Below are 17515 nucleotides of genomic sequence, written 5' to 3' on the forward strand. Positions count from 1 at the left end.
ATTAGGAGCCTGGTGCTATGGCAGACAATAAAAAGTCCATGACAAAGGGGAACAGTGCAGTTGGGCAAGCACTACTTGCACTCATAGCTCTTATTCTAAAAACCTTACGATAATTTTCACAATAATTCACTTCCAAGGAGCAGTGTTGCCATAAAGGGGTTTTGTTGTTGTTTAAAAATGAAGGTTGCTTCCCAACCACAGTTAGACAATGTTCTTGACTGGCATGCTACCAGATTTAAGTTCTTATAGATCAGGCATAGGCAAACTCGGCCCTCCAGATGTTTTGGGACTACAACTCCCATCATCCCTAGCTAACAGGACCAGTGGTCAGGGATGATGGGAATTGTAGTCTCAAAACATCTGGAGGGCTGAGTTTGCCTATGCCTGTTATAGATCTATTCTGATGCTGCAAGGTCATATTTTATTTTAATCTACCTCCAAGAGTGTTTGCAATTTTTGAAAAGTTTTTATTGCACGGAGCGTTTCATGCCATTGGTTCAATCTTATGGATGTTTACTCAGAAGTAAGCCTCACTGAGTTCATACAGACAGACGCACTGTGTGCCTTCATTTTCAAAAATGTTAATTTTTTTTATTACCACTGATATTTAATAGGTTATTGTATTTTAGTTTTCTGTTGGAAGCCTCCCAGAGTGGCTGGGGAAACCCAGCCAGATGGGCGGGGTATAAATAAATTATTATTATTATTATTATTATTATTATTATTATTATTATTATTATTATTTATTACTATTTATCGCTTTAATACTGTTGTAAATGTGTTATTGAATGGAACCAGTTTTCACACAATCATTTCCCACCTTTAACAATTTTTCTAAGTCTTTGTAAATATATAAATTACCTTTTAAAACTCCAGTCTTGAAACTACTGTTCCGTTTGCTAAGTGCCAGTAACAATTTGTTTAAACTTGTTTGCTGGCATATCCTGTTCTGAGATGGATTTTCTAGTTCAAGATTTATAAGCTGCAGGTGCTCTGCAGAGCACAAGGTGGCTCCAGTAACCAGAGCACAAGGAACATCTTGGTGGATTGGAGTAGTAGGGGGAACAGATTTCATAGGAAATGATTAGATATGTGTGTCGTCATGGAAAGAGTAGGGTTGTTGTTGTTGTTTTTACAATGTTCATTTGGTTTCTTTGGAAATGTAATACATAAGATGTCTTAAATGGAAACAAGATTTTTTTCCTTTCAGTTTTACATATTTCTGTAGTTTGCTATATAATTGCCTATCTGCACTTGAGTTTTTAGGCTGCATTGTTTTTAGCTGGTTGGTATTTTAAATTTAATTGTTAGCATCTTTGACGATCCAGTTTTTTGGGGGGGAGGTAGGTTCCTTGCCTCCATTTGTTGTTGTTGTTAAACAAAATAAGCCAAAAATAAAGAACATGAAGTAGTTCTGTTACAGCAGGTTGAAAGCAGCACTAAGGCTGGACATTATCATGGAAATTGTTGTTTCAAAACATTATTTTAAAAAATACCCATTTCCCCACAAACATGTTAGGCTGATTTGTGTTACTATGGTCCAAATTTTCTCAATCCATTCGGATATAGTAGGAGAAATGCTCCTCACCCCCAATTTTTAGCTATTATATTAGCAAATTAAAAAATTGTCCAGTAGCACCTTAGAGACCAACTAAGTTTGTTCTGGGTATAAGCTTTTGTGTGCATGCACAGATACAAAGAAACCCCAATTTTTAATTTTTTTTCCAACTGCGTCAGACCAACATGGCCACCTACCTGATATTAGTAGCAGTTATCAAGCTGAACATTATTTCTTAATCGTTTTCCGAACTAACATCTTGTAGATAACCAAGCAGAGATACTTTAAGTCCCAAGGGAATATGATATCATAATATATGAGAAATATTAGCCTGAACAGATTTCCAGAATATTTCAATGACTTCATTTTAGGCTTCTAAGTCTCTTACCACCTCCATTCTTACTCCTATGTAGCCCATGCAACTCCACATGAGTTAAAGGTTCTTACAAGTAAATTGGTAGGGAGACTTAAGTTAATAAGGATGCAAAGGCCTATGGATGCTTAGTAAGATTCCCCACTATGTTTACTAGAACTTTTCTCAGATAAGTGTTTATATTCTAAGGCTCAGTACTAAGTCAAGCGTTCCTGAGAGTAAATCCCACAGAATTCAGCGGGGCTTATAGTGAATATACATTGATATAGTTACGCTGTCAATATGAATTTACAATAAGCATCTGTTTTACAATTGAGGCATATTCAAGAATTAGTTCAAGGGAAGAATTGGGGCTGTTACCAATCCAACTTATGCTCTAAAACGAACAGATGTTGTAAACTAAGACTGCTGTTACATGACAGGCAAATGAAGTCAGGAAAGATTCTTCCGTCTAACTTACTGTGTTCCTTTCGATCCTCAAGGTGTAACCTTGAGCAAAGTAAGCATCAAAAAGCAAAGTATGTGCATATGGAGCCTAAGGCCATATAACACTGGTCCTGAAAGACCTACATTGGCTCCCAGTACGTTTCCAAGCATAATTCAAAGTGTTGGTGCTGACCTTTAAAGCCCTAAACGGCCTCAGTCCAGTATACCTGAAGGAGCGTCTCCACCCCCATTGTTCTGCCCAGGCACTGAGGTCCAGCGCCGAGGGCCTTCTGGCAGTTCCCTTGCTGCGAGAATCAAAGCTACAGGGAACCAGGCAGAGGGCCTTCTCAGTAGTGGCACCTTCCCTGTGGAACGCCCTCCCATCAGATGTCAAGGAAATAAACAACTATCTGACTTTTAGAAGACATCTGAAAGCAGCCCTCTTTAGGGAAGTTTTTAATGTTTGATGTTTTCTTATGTTTTTAATATTCTGTTGAGAGTGGCTGGGGAAACCCAACCAGAATGCCAGGGTATAAGTAATAAATTATTATTATTATTATTATTACTACTACTACTACTACTACTACTACTACTACTACTACTACTAAGTTGTAAGTATGACCAGAAAGCAGTCAGTAGAACCTCTGCTTATATGGTACATAGGTGAAGGCAGGAGTCTTAATTTACAGTGTCATGCTGGAAAGGGCCTTAAATCTTTTATTTAATCAGGTGGCTAATTCACGGTGGCACTCTAGCTATAGAATATCCTCCCCAGAATCACTCCACGCACCTTATTTATGGGCTTCCTGTGCCACATGAAGACGTTCTTATTTTCCCAGGTTTTAAAAATCTGTGTTAATATAAAAACTGAATGTCACCCCACTGATAATATACTGCACGTTTTTGTTATGTGTGAATTTGTTTTTAAGTCTCCACTTGTAATGTTTATACTGCAATTGTTTTTAATGACCTTTTCAGTATTTTACTGTTTTATCTTTATCAGCTGCCCAGAAAACTGGGCAGCCACCATAAATCTTGTAAATAAATAAGTAAAGCTAAAGGTAATTTGATCCTAGAAAAGGAAATGTAAGTCAAATCATTGTATTAGCTTAATTAAGCATGTGCTTGCTTGAACTTGAACAGTACCAGACTCTTCTCTGCTTTGGCTTGTGGGATGCTAAAAAACTCTTGCCTCAGGAGGAAGGTGTTGAGAACACACAATTCTGACAACTGCTATTCTAGACATAGCAATTGCATCACATCCCATGGCTGTGCATCTCAAACCTGTGCTTTGAGAACAGGGATGTTCTGTGCATGATTCTACCAGTGGGCATGTGCAGTGACTTGAGTCAGGGCCTCCCTGGTAGTAGCACCAGGACCGTGGTATTTCTTCTCTGGGGAGATGTGATTGTCACCTATGCTATTTAGTTTAATATATCAATTAGTGGATATCTGTGTTGTTTCTCAGGGGTTTTGTGTCATGATTTTTGCCCTGGGTCTTGTTACTATTGGATACCGTTATTATGTTGCTGCTTTTATAAAATGTTTTAATTATTGTGTGCATTTGCTGTATTTGTTCTCATGTTCATCATCCTGAGTTCTGTCACGAGGAAGGGTGGTAAATAAAAAAAAACGATAAGTGATTTGGATTATCACAGAGCAAAATTGCATTGCCACGTTTATAACTTACTATTCCTTTGTAAGATTCTTGCATTTCATTATAAATATAAAAGCCTAGTAATGTCTACTGTATGGTATTAAATGTTTAATAATGGGACTATATTGGGTAGTTATTATAGGAAGATACAGAGAGAGAGAGAGAAAGAGAAAGAGAGGCAGAGAGAAAGAGAGAGAGAACTTTACATGATATGTAATGTTGTGAGATTTGAAAAGATTCTGGCAAGTTCTTACATCTGTCTTCTCAGTATTTATTAGCATTTGTGGTTGAGAAATGAAAACATGAAAATATGTCTTCAAAAACATTTTATGTTTTCATGAATAATGAGGAAAATACAATTAATCAAATATGGGCTGGTATTTTTCTAAATCTGGAAGTACAGCATGAGAAATCTGGGTTGAAGAGGGTTCTTAATATTAACTTTATTTTAATTAGCTGGCTTCCATCTGGACTGTCTAAGCTTTGAATGAAGCCTTATGGAGGATAATACATAATCTGCCATTTTGTCAAAGGAATTAATACTGCAGATTAAAGATCAATGTTCTTTTCAGAATTTAGGTGCATAACATCTGAAGGCAAGGCACAGCAAGGGCACTGGCAAATTGACTAACCCCTAGATGACTGGAATGCAGGCTAAACTTCAGCTTTCCTCTCAGTCTTTTGCTTAAATAATAAATCCAAAGCATTTAAATTAATCTGATGGTGTAGATGAATGTTGTGTTACTGAGACTGGGGAAAACATGAGGAAGTGTCCTCCCTTCACAGTTCATTTTTAAGGTTCCAGGCTTAGACAGGCATACAAGTAAGCGTCACTGAACACAGTAGATCTTACTTTTGAACAAACATGCATAGGATTGCAATGTTAGTGTGACAAATTCTGATTTTTACTGGTCACATTAGGCAGAACAATTACTTAATTTAGGAAAGGCCAGTGAGGAGCAGCAGCATTGTGGTCACAGCCTCCTGGCTGTGATGAAACTATAGTAGTAGTAGTAGTAGTACTTTTTTGTGAATCAGGATGGTATGAGGTTGGGGCAATAAGGTAAAAAGGTAAAGGACCCTTGGACGGTTAAGTCCAGTCAAAGGTGACTATGGGTTGCGGTGCTCATTTCACTTTCAGGCCAAGGGAGCCAGTGTTTGTCCACAGACACCTTTCCGGGTCATGTGGCCAGCATGACTAAACTGTTTTTGGCGCAATTGAACACTGTGACGGAAACCAGAGCACACGGAAGCGCTGTTTACCTTCCCACTGCAGCGGTATCTATTTATCTACTTGCACTGGCATGCTTTTGAATTGCTTGGTTGGCAGGAACTGGGACAAAGCAACAGGAGCTCACCCCATCACAGGGATTCAGACCTCCAACCGTGCGATCGACAAGCCCAAAAGGCTCAGTGGTTTAGACCACAGCGCCACCCGCACCAGTTGGGGCAATGCAGGTATACTGGCAGGTACACTCTCTTTAGTGTGTCCACACCACCTTAAACTTGCTGCTGCCCCACCCCATTTCCCCCCACCCCATGAGCTCATTCTCAGTGAAGATGAGAAGACTCCTGTTGCATCAGACCAAAGGCCCACCTATTCCAGTATCTATGGTGACCAATATATGTCTGGAAATCCCACAAGTAGGAAATGAATGCAGTAGCCCTGTCCCCCTATTGCAATCCAGACACTATGACCCTATAACCAAGGGTGAAGGCAAACGGGGCTATCGACTAATTCTCCATGAATTTGGCTAATGGAATTGAACACATCTTCTGGGCAGGCAGCCCTATAAATTAATTATGAATTGCCTGGTGAAATGTTCCTTTCATCTTACTTGAGTTTCCTTTTGGTTGTGTATTGGATGATCTTAAGTTTTAGTATTCTCAGAGGAGGAGGGAAAAAACGTGTCTGTATCCGTGTCCCACAGAGCACATACAGTTTTATAAATCTAACATATCACCCATTAGTTGCCCTTTTTCCCAGTCTGAAAAGCCCAATATATACTTCCTTTTACAACAAAAAAACCTGGTTATATTTGTTGACCTTCTCTGTACATTTTTTAGCATTTGAGATGGGTGACCAGAACTTTGCACACTGTAAAAGTGGAGTTTGTATGTTATGGCCCTAGCAGTTTTGTTTTTGACATTTTCCCTATATATTTGAAAATGTGCTTTCATTAATAATATTGTGAGAGAACTGAAAACTGTAGCCCTACTGGGTGATTTCTATATAATATGTGATGACCCTGTACTTTTGTGATGGGTTTCTAGGTACATTTGTTCAGATATTGACCTAGTTAGTCCAGAACTAGTGCTAGTCCTGCTTGTCTATAATCCAAGATCCTCAAAACTGCCACGTGCAAATTGGTTATCTTGGTATGAGAGGCTACAGAACTGTAGAGCAGTCACAGTAGCTTGATGCTGTAAAAAAAGAAAAAGGAAGAATGGGGACACAATCTGGCAGCTAGTTCTGGCAGAACAGTTTACGCTTCAAAAAGATTTGCAAGAGGGATACGGTTACGCACGACAATATATTTGAAAATTGTCTTCTGTTCTTTACTTGTATCAGTAAGGGAAGTTTGCAAACTGCCCCTTCAGCAGCATATGCCTCTTTCTGAAGTGGCATCCTTCAGACATGTCACTTATAACATAACATGGCTAATTCTTATTTACATATCCAAGAAACTGCAGACCACTAGCCAGGGCTGTAGTGCAGTGGTAGAACATCTGCCTTGGACCCAAATTCAATTCTTTGCATCTCGGATGGACCCAGTTTGAAACCCTGGAAATTGGCAGTCAGTTTTAATAGTATTGAACTAGATGAAGTGGCTTATTCTGTATAAGGCAGTTTCCTATGTTCCTATTGTTTGTGTTTTTATTGCTTGTCTTTGTAGCCTAAAATTTACATTCACACACACACAATGTAGCCTTGTTCTGAGCTACCTTTGCAACTGCTGCTGAATGGTTAAGCTATTTTTAAGGCTTCATCTTTCTTGACATGTTGTGAAGAGCAAAACATTCACTAGAAAGAGGATATTGTTTTTTGAGTGGTACAGCTGATATTAAAAAAGAGATGCATCTGCTGTTGAGGTCTCAACAGCACTTTGGAAAACTAATATAAGACATACTTGAACGTGCACATGTAAAAACCTGACATGCTTATGAGTGCTGAGTCGAATGCAACTTTTTTATTTTTTGTATGTGTGTTCTGTGGAAGAATATCCATCAAAAACCTTTGCTTTGGTATGAAACATGGACTGGGGTTTAGATTCCTGTTAACTTTATCTATGTTGCAAAATTCATGTGGGTTTTGTCTTTCGATACAACATTTTTACAGACATTCGTGTCAAAACATTGCAGTGAAACCTGTCCTGGGCTGCATTTTATAACTTGATCTTTCAGATAAGGGGAATTACTGCAGTCATCCTCACAAAGCCAATACTTTCCCATATATGGCTCAGAGTTGCCTTTGAGACATAGAAGCCAATCCTGACTCGCTAATAGGTGATAGTTCCAAAAATAAAGTAAAACTGTAGAGAAAGTTAATAGTTCTACTTTAAGAAGCACCCGGTATTCCCTGTTATACTCAAGTAGTTTTAGTGGGTTTGCATATACAGTGGTACCCCGCAAGACGAATGCCTCGCAAGACGAAAGGGTTTTCCATTTTCTGAGTTGCTTCGCAAGACAGATTTCCCTATGGGCTTGCTTCGCAAGACGGAACGTCTTGCGCCTTTTTTTTAAGCCGCCAATGCATTCCTATGGGAAACCGTCAATACGCAGCGGTGCTTCGCAAGACGAAAAAACTCGTAGAACGAAAAAACTCGCAGAACGAATTAATTTCGTCTTGCGAGGCACCACTGTATTGCCCCCCCTTTTAAACTGTACAGTGAAAGTAACATTCCAAGAACCCCAAAACAGAAGTGTCCTTCAAGCATTATTCTCCATGCAACCATAATGGGGCACCACACCTCCCCCTTGCCATCCATGTGTTGGGCCTGAATTCTGAAGAGGGAAACCTGCTCTGCCTTTGCATCCACCTTGGAAATCAGAAACGTGCAGGATCAGGGTTCTAAATCACCAAGGGAGTGCATGCAGTAGAGCAGGTTTTCCTCTTCAGGCACTTCCTGTATGGATGTTGGCAGTGGTATAAAGGCAGAGCCTGGGGATGGGGTCCTGTTCTCCCTCTACATGCGAGTATGATCCTGTAAAGGATAATGCTGGAAAGAGGCTAATTTCTCTGCCTATGGGGCATTAGACAGTTTGTGTACAAGTAGCTAAGAGAACAAACTTGGTGTGCAGTCCTCTACTCTGTTAGCTGGTGGTAAGCTCCATTGAACTTGGCACGGTTACTTACAGGGAGCATGCCTAGCATTGTAATGTAAATGCCTGTATCTACAAATACAGCTCTGATTAAAGTTGTAGCACAGACGAAATTACAAAAATCACGTTTAAGTATTGCCCTTTGGATGCAGTACTGTGTAGCTTGAGTCGTGCCAAAAACTAATGGATCCTTTTACCGGAAACTGAAAATTAAAGAGGATGAGTAAGTAGTGCACTTCAAGGTTTCATAATATGCATTTAACTTAAATAATGAATGCCAAAATCTAGAGTCAGCCAGTAAGTTGCAACGTTTTCTTTGCAATATGTTTTTTCCACTCACCCTCTAATTAGGGGTCTCTTTCTTCCTCTTTACTACACTGGATAATAGCGTATTTCAACACAGATTAGTGTGTGCTTTCAAAAGTAGGATGGAATAATCCAGTGTATTATTTCAGTACCAGTTATCACGAAGAGCATGCTAAAATTTATAACTTCCACTTTTGGGAATTTAATCCCCCCACCTTTTAAAGACATGTCTCCACAAAAGAACAGGATTAATTAAGTAATCTGATGACTATTAATAAAAGATTCACATTTTATTCTTCACCAGTTATTTATTTAATAGGTGCATTCAGACACAAACCTTTTTGTTCAAGGTTTCTAGCTTTGCTTCTTAGCATGTTTTGACAACATATTCCACTGCCAGGATTTTCCACTCCAATGTCCTGCAAAAATAATGTTTCAAGGCAATCATACCATTGGCCGTGGCTTAACAATTACGTATCTGAGTACAGTTGTACATTGGATCCCGAACGCCTTGCGAGTCGAACGTTTTGGCTCCTAAACTGCAAAGTGAGTGTTCCGGTTTTCTTTGGAACCCAAACGTCCAATGCAACTTCCACAGCTTCCAATTGGCTGCAGGAGCTTTCTGTAGCCAGTCGGAAGCTGGCCTTGGTTTCCGAACATTTTGGAAGTCAAACGGACTTCCAGAATGGATTCCGTTCAGCTTCCGATGTACCACTGTACTGTTCCCCACCACCACCTTGGTCACACTACAAGCACATGCTTGTAGATTTCCACAGATGAGTAAAGGGTACATGTAGTGTAGTCCTAATTATGTCAACTCTGAAGTGAGCCTTTCAGAATTCAGTGGAACATACTCACAGGCATGTGAAGTTAGGATTGCAGCCTTCAGCTGTGGCCTTTCCCATCCCCTCTTCGCAAGCCCCCTCCAAAATACATTTTTATAAACTGGATGGTGGTGGTGAAATCTTCCTTTTACCTTACTGCGAAAGTGGAGAAGATCCAACAGGAGGTGGAAAAGCCACTTACATGCCCTGTGTCCTGCCAGTCCTGGAATAATAACCTAAGACTTTCTTTCCAGCCATGAAATAAAAACTTGAAAGACAGGGGTACTGCCTGGCACTCAGATCTCGCCCACTTTTGTCTTTCCCACTTTTGAATAACTTTCCACCCACCTCTCCCTTCTCTTCTTGCAATGACAGCTCCCCAATCTCCCCAATAATAACACGAGTTTTTATGAAGCCAGGGGGACAATCTTAGACTAGAGACTGAGGAAGAATCAGGGTAGTCTGGAACTCCTGAATGCTGGCCGACCACACCCACCGCAGATGTCACAGAGGTGGTGAGCGGAGGGCGGAACTGCAAGAAGTTTCATCTGGATAATAAGTGCTGAATTAGTGATGCGAAAAATCAAAACAGATTTTACCCTTGAGATACAAAACTGGGAAAAAGAATTCCAGAAAGCGCTACAATGTCATCTGAAAGCACCTGGAGAACAAGAAGGAAAGAGCTCATTTCACTTAGTCAAGTGTAAATAAAACCCATGTTTAATAACCTTTTTTTCAAGTAAAGGGGAGGGAAAGATGTTAGCTCTGCAGATATCAGGAAGTAGATGTAAAAAAAAACCCATGGTGGAGTGAACGAGGGCTTAGCAATGTGTGCATTCTACCTAGAAATCAGATATGACAATGTTTCTGTTTAATGTGGCAACAGGGAACTAGAGCCAGAAGCCCAGTGAATATGAAAATCCTCCTTCTTTTGTTCTTGTTTACATTCAGGGGAAAAGTGCAAGCTCTTACTTTAACCCTTTTTGTTTCCACCAAAATGAAAGTCACTTTTTGATAGATAATGGAAAAGCTATAGAAGTGTCAAAGTATGCTTTGTAATTTTATTTAACGAAGTAATTGAAAATGGGGAGGAGACTCTTTGAAGCCAAATTCTGCTGTTTTGTTAACCTAGGCAGCCAAAGTTTGCACAGCTGCAAAGGGGAAGATAACTTTAACCCTTTTCTTGCAATATTAGCCTTAAGTATATTGCTTAAATATAGTTTGTCTGTTTTCAGAAGCAACCTGTGTCCTACACAAAGGCCAGCAGCTGCTGTATAAAATAGTTCCATCTCCAGGACAATTCTCTCCTTCCTTTTTCTAGCTGGGTGGTCACTTACATCTCATCAAAAAAGAGGAAATGAATCACCAAAAAAGGGACACACTTTTACATAAAGTATTTTATAACCTATGTACACAGATAAGATATTAGAAACGATTTAAAAACAAATGCTATGGGCTATATCTAATGCTGCGGTTCTGCTGGCACAAGGATCTTTGTGTGTGCAACTGAAATTTCTCTTCTACCCCCTCCAGCCACATATATCTCCCTCCCCAAGAAAATTAGCTCCAGGGGGGTTGGGAGATTCCATTCCACCTTTTGTTGCAGATATGTGGGGTTGTCTGTTTAAAGTCCAGCACAGATTGCTGGGTACCTTGAATGGAACCTCCGCTCAGTGTATTGCTTTTTCTTTTGAGTCTCTCTCCGAGAAGATGGCAAGGAGAGATGGCATGTTTCTTTGTCCTGATTTATGTATAATAAATCGGTAGTTTTAGTATGTATAAACAACCTCAAGCCTATTCTGTTGTGCAGTTTGCTCTGCTAAGTAAAGTGTGCTCAAGTCAGCAAGCTTGAGTCGCTGATTTACGTCGGAGCCAATGGTTGATGAATCTCCGCAGCACGAAGGCTGAGAGGGAGATGATCCAGCTGGGGCCGAGCCAGCTGGTCTATCAATACCGACAGTTGGGTCACCACCTGAATCAGCTTTTGAGGTGCATGTGGTAGGGGGAGAGGAAGTCCCATTTTACCAGTGAAACCTTGCTGGTTCAGCATTGGATGCAACTCATCATAGTGGGAAAGACTGTGGCTGAGGGATAGGGACATCACAGGATACAACCCAGAATTTCTTTTCTTTGCTCCTCATTTTTTATATAGCTGTTAAATCTTACAACTCTACAATTAACAATTTAAAATGATAAACCATAAATAACAAAACGACCCAAAGTGTCTAAAGGGTTTTTGTGTGATTGGCAGCTCATTGTTTGGATGGAAGAGAGATGTATTCCCTCCCTTAACTTTAGCTGAATTGTGCTTGTTATAAGAACAAAACTGCTCCTTTTCCCTTATGGGGTATCCAAGAGCCCATATAGAGTCCTTAAGTAGGTCCCCTATCTGAAGGAAAAAATAACAGAGGCCAACCAGAGAATATTGAGAAGCAAGGCAGCCAGTAAGCCTGATCTTTATTAGGAGGCAGGAGCGACCCAGAACAATGGTGTGCAAGCCCTTATATAGACTTTTGAAATTGTCCACCCTGTAGCCAGAGACATCCCCCCCCCCAAAAAAAACCCAACCATCATACATACACCACAGAAGGAGGCGGTCTCCAACAAAGATCCTCTTTGTCAGGATACCTGGTAATGGCCAGTGATTGCTCTGCCTGGCCAGCCTGGGCATTCTTTTGTGATGATAAATGCTTGTAATTCCTGAATCCAGGTCACAGGCTCACCCGGTTCATACACACATGTCATTAAGATAGGTAAGCAAAAGACAACGGAGAGGCTTTCCCATTTCCTTCCTCCTTGCAGAGAAGTATTTGAGGTCACTGGGAGAGTCAAAATGGTTTCAGGATTGTTCTCCTGTACTATTTCAGACGCTTGGTTTATATACTTATGTATGTGTTTGTCTTGTACATTTGTGAACATTTATTTTATATTTGGGACCTTAGAATTCTTATAACAAGCTTATCAAGATAGAGTCAAGAACATAAGACAGTTCTCCTAAGGCAGGGGTATCCAAACTTTTTTCAAAGAGGGCCAGATTTAATAAAGTGATTAGGATTGAGCTTTGAAGTTGTTGAGCTTTTTTAAAAGATTTAAGTTGTTGAGCTTTTAAAGATTGAAGTTGCCACAGGGGCCAGATTCAACCGACCAATAGGCTGCATTAGGCCCCCAAAACGGACTTTGGACATGCCTGTCCTAAGGACATTTACAAGGAAGGAAGAATCATTTGAATTCGGCTGGACTTGCTTCTGAGTAAACATGTTAAGGCTCGTAAATACTCCCATAATGATCTAATTGTAGGAAACCACAATGGTAGAGGCTTCTTATAAAAGACCCTAGAGACCATTTACAGAAAATTCTATGTGACAATTTCCACCAGCCCTGGTTTGCAGAAAGCTCAGGATGCAAGCTGTCTCAAAATGGGAGAAGAATTCTAAAAGTCCCTGATGTCCTGCGAACCCTTTAAAGTAGATTTCAGGTAGCTAAAAGCCAACTGCCTGATTTTCATGATTTACTTCAAGGAGTTAAAAATCCAGAGCTGTGCTGGATGAGCCAGATGGTCTTTAACAGTAACATTGTTCATATTGTTTAGATTATCCTGTTGCAAGTACAGTGCCTCGTTTACCTTTTATGGAAGAAAGTGTGGAAAATTGACCACAGATGTACGCAGCTTGGAATGATGGCTGAGGCAAAGCTTTCCAGGCCTCCCTCTCTAATGCGCTTGATCCCACAGATAAAAAATAAATACAGAAATGTGAGGAGGCAGCATGAGAATTCTCTAGCATTACCTATTTAAGTGTTTACTTTAGATCTCTGAGCTGCTAAAGCTCTCATTTCCTTAAAAACCAAATGTCATTTGTTTCCCTTGTATACTATTACATTTAAGCAGCTTTGGCACAGATATTTAACCAAGTACTAAGCAGCACAAGATTTATACACATCTTCTATAAATTACCACCTCCCCCCGCAACACACACACAAACATTTATAAGCAGGTAGGGGAGAAACCTTGACATATATAGACTTCAAATACAGTTCCTAATTAAAAAGAAAGGAGATGATGGTTGTTTTTGTCCTGTATAACAGAGAGCATACATGCACTATTAATATAGCTTTGATTACTATCGGAAGCCAAGCTTGTGCCAAATTAATTAGCTAAACCTTCGCTTACTTTCAGCCATGTGTTGAATTTGCCCTGTAACTTCAAAGGCATATCTGAATAGAAATGCACTTCTTCTCGGGTTGAGTCAGATCTTGATTTTGAATATAAAATGGCGTAAATGAGAATTGCAAATGAAAAGCTACGTACTCTGTTCTGTAAAGTCCTTTTGTTTCTTATCACTTTCCTTTCTGCCCCTCATTTCCTTCCTCTTACTGATGGCTGATGTCAAACTGCATTTACTTCTGGCAAGTGGGTTCCTAATTGGAGTTTCAGTGCTGACATGGCAGCATTTGCATGCAGGTGCTCCTGCCACAGACCCCAGCTGCTCCAGCTTTCATAACCCCTGGGAGAAGGGCGAGCCAAATTCATAAACCCGCTCAGTGTCTGAAGCTACCAAAGATGAAAAACCCAAGTTAGTTTTGATAAATGGAATGCCTTGGCTCACGTGCCTTTTGGCTAATAAGGAGACAGCCTGATGGACTGTCTGCACACCTGGAACATACTTGTTTACATGATAGATAAGTTGGTAATACATTAAACCACGGGCTGCAAGCCCAGATTCAGGCTGTCTATTATGGATGTAGAGCTTTAAAAGAAACATAGGAAGCTGCCTTATACTGAGTCAGACCATTGGTGTGTCTACTCTGCACAGTTTATTTTCTATACTGTACTGACTGGCAGTAACTCTCTGTGATTTCAGACAGTCTTTCCCAACCCTACTAGCAGATGCCTGGGACCTTTTATACACAAAGCATGTCTCCTCATAATCCCTGCCTGCTTTGCCAGATTTCTGATAAAATATAGAACTGAGTTGGTCTTTTCTGCCACATTCAGCCTGGCATTCTATTACGAGACCCTGGATGGCTACTTGGAGCATGGATGGTGGCCTGCATCTAGTCTACTTACTCTGGCATTTGTAGATAAACTAATGTTTTGCTTTTGCCATTTGCGGCGGGGGGGGGGGGGGGGCGGACTAGATAGAATGTGTTATGAGTCCAACTGGAAAAAGATGCTTAAAAAAGAGTATATATTTTTTCCCCGTTAGAAGTTTTGGTAAAATATGCCACCTTTATATTTGAACAGTATGTGATAAAGTTTGTATTGTGTTGATGTCACCCTTGGGCAGCTGCTGTGGTCCCAGCACTCTGCCAGGATGCTACTTCTATCCCTCCCCTCGACAGCAGCCAGCAATCAGTGCCAGGCACCAGGTGTCACAGTTTAATTTCCCACAATGCTCTGTGGATCTGCAGTGTTTAAGACACTATTGGAAGTGTAAATGGCATCACTTGGCACTGCTTCAGCTTGTTGCTACTGACCACTTCTGCGGCTACCAAGGCCTACTAAAAGACACCAATTTGCCAAGCGGTCCCCTAAGGGACGCGGGTGGCGCTGTGGGTTAAAGCCTCAGCGCCTAGGGCTTGCCAATCGAAAGGTCAGCGGTTCGAATCCCCGCGGTGGGGTGCGCTCCCGCTGTTCGGTCCCAGCGCCTGCCAACCTAGCAATTCGAAAGCACTCTCGGGTGCAAGTAGATAAATAGGGACCACTTACTAGCGGGAAGGTAAACGGCGTTTCCGTGTGCGGCTCTGGCTCGCCAGAGCAGCGATGTCACGCTGGCCACGTGACCCGGAAGTGTCTCCGGACAGCGCTGGCCCCCGGCCTCTTTGAGTGAGATGGGCGCACAACCCTAGAGTCTGTCAAGACTGGCCCGTACGGGCAGGGGTACCTTTACCTTTACCTTTTGCCCCGAGGCTTCAATGGACTGGATGAGAACCAGTCCATTACTGAGGCAAGACAGTAGTCCAGCACATCCATTGCCCCACCTGCAAAGGTAAAGTAGAGCTGTGTGTCACCAGCATATTGCTGACAATGTATTCCAAAACTCTGGACGATCATGTAGATGTTAAACAGCATGGGGGATGAGCATATAACGTCGTTCCTGGCCCAACTGCACTGGCTGCCAGTTAGTTTCTGGGCCCAATTCAAAGTGCTGGTTTTGACATATAAAGCCTTAAGTGCCTCAGGACTGCAGTACCTCAAGGACTGCCTTTCCCCATATGAACAGACCTGGACCCTGCAATCATCATCCTAGGCAAGCGGTCTGCAGGGTAGCAACACAGCAGTGGTCCTTTTCTGTGGTGGCTCCTCACTTGTGGAATGCTCTCTCCCCAGGGAGGCTTGCCTGGTGCTTTTGTTACATATTTTTAGGCGCTAGGCAAAAACATTCCTCTTCCCCCAGGCCTTTGGCTAATTAAATCTATGGCCTTTTAAATTGTTGGGGGGCTATTGTTTTGGTTTGTTACTATGTTGTGCATTATTGTGTTCTTATATTGTAAACTGCCCTGTGCGCCTTGGATGAAGGGTGGTGCAATTCTTTTTAAAAAATAAATAAAATTTATAATATTTTCATTTTTTAAAAATTTAGCTAATGGTTATTTTGCAAAACACAACAGCACTTTTAGTAGAAAAGTGGCCAACAAGAGCAGTAAATGACAACGATTTAGCGAGCATATATATATAAATCATTTGGAACTGCCAGCTACATGTTACAGTTGAAAGGGTGCGCTAAAACAAGGCGGTTATACCCCCGCACGTAACAACAACAGCAATAATAATCATTATAGCCATATAACAATGGACAGATAGTTTTACCAACTTCCATTTTTTTTCTCTCTCCCAGAAAGTGCCAGAGACTCAGCATATGTAGTTTTTGTAGTGAGAATTCTCATGAAGGAGCAAATGCTTTCATTATTGGATTTTGTATCTCTATACAAAATAAATATGCCCCACCTTTCTTTATGACATAAATTCAAAGTAGCTTTAGAAAGTCACAAGATACATAAGACACAATAAAACCAGTTCAGATCACTAAAATCAGGGCTTTTTTTCTGGGGGTACGCAGGGTTACGCATACCCCTAAACATTATGTGAATCTTTGTACTTTGGTCTATTTACTGTATTTATTTTTCCTGATTTAACTATAAAATGGTGATTTTCTTGAGTCAAAATGAGAGTACCCCTAAACATTTTTTTAAGAAAAGAAAAGCACCAACTAAAATCGATTTCTTATATTGAAAACTAAGAGAAGGGTAAAACAATTCAGCTTGAAAACAGGGAAACCTAACTCTTCCCCACACTAAAAGCATGAAGAATGGCTTAGAGTTGCTTCATACAGTCATTACTTGAAATTGGAAGGTTGCATGTTTTATATAAATTCTGCTCTGGCTCTCCACAAACCCCCCCAACCAAGAAAATCCCCACACACTATGGAATTTTCAAACCACACACTTGGTGATAGTCTGCTTATATGGCAGGAACAATGATGACAACATCTCCCAGCTAGTATTTCAGGAATAACCCACACATCGGCTGTAATCAGCCAAGATTGTTACAAAGATGAAAGGTTTGGGCTAATGTACAGAGCAGAAAGAAAGAAAAAACAAAAAATATATATTTTCATTATTGAGATAATGACCATATAATGTATGTGTGCGGAGGGGGGTGGGTGAAGTATTTGATTATAGATTATATAAAAAAAAGACTCTGGAAGATAATTATTAATATAACTCACATAAAGGGGTCTATTCTATTTACTGATAGGTATAGAAAACAAAATTCACTGTACAGTTACAATTTTTATTTCCTCCACGGTTGCTGTAACATGCAAACTGTCTAATTCACAAAACTGCATCAAAGCAGAAGCATGCCCATAAATAACTGACTGTGCATCAGGGGTTGACTCTCAAAGAAACCATTGAGATAAATAACCTTGATGAATAGGAGAGGAGGAGGATCAGTTGGGAGGCAGTCTAGGTAAGTGGGAGGTACCTGCTGGTCTCTCTTCTCCCCCTCCTCTTCTCCCTGCCCCCCCCCCCCCCCGTTCCATGCATAC

At 40.7% G+C, this 17515-nt stretch overlaps 1 protein-coding gene and 1 long non-coding RNA gene across 2 annotated transcripts in view; one reads left to right on the forward strand and one right to left on the reverse strand.

The window, feature by feature from the left end:
- PARVA (parvin alpha) overlaps positions 1-17515 on the forward strand; it is a 67419-nt gene that overhangs the window by 13882 nt on the left and 36022 nt on the right. The gene's annotated exons all lie outside the window — the stretch shown is intronic.
- LOC310683338 lies at positions 8932-9942 on the reverse strand. The gene is made up of 2 exons (XR_014514376.1): positions 9620-9942; positions 8932-9062 (listed from the first exon to the last, which is right to left on the reverse strand). It is a non-coding gene; the product is annotated as an uncharacterized lncRNA (long non-coding RNA).

This window comes from Podarcis tiliguerta (genome assembly GCF_965153285.1).
Source record: "Podarcis tiliguerta genome assembly, chromosome: 1".
In the NCBI taxonomy this organism is placed as follows: Eukaryota; Metazoa; Chordata; class Lepidosauria; order Squamata; family Lacertidae; genus Podarcis; species Podarcis tiliguerta.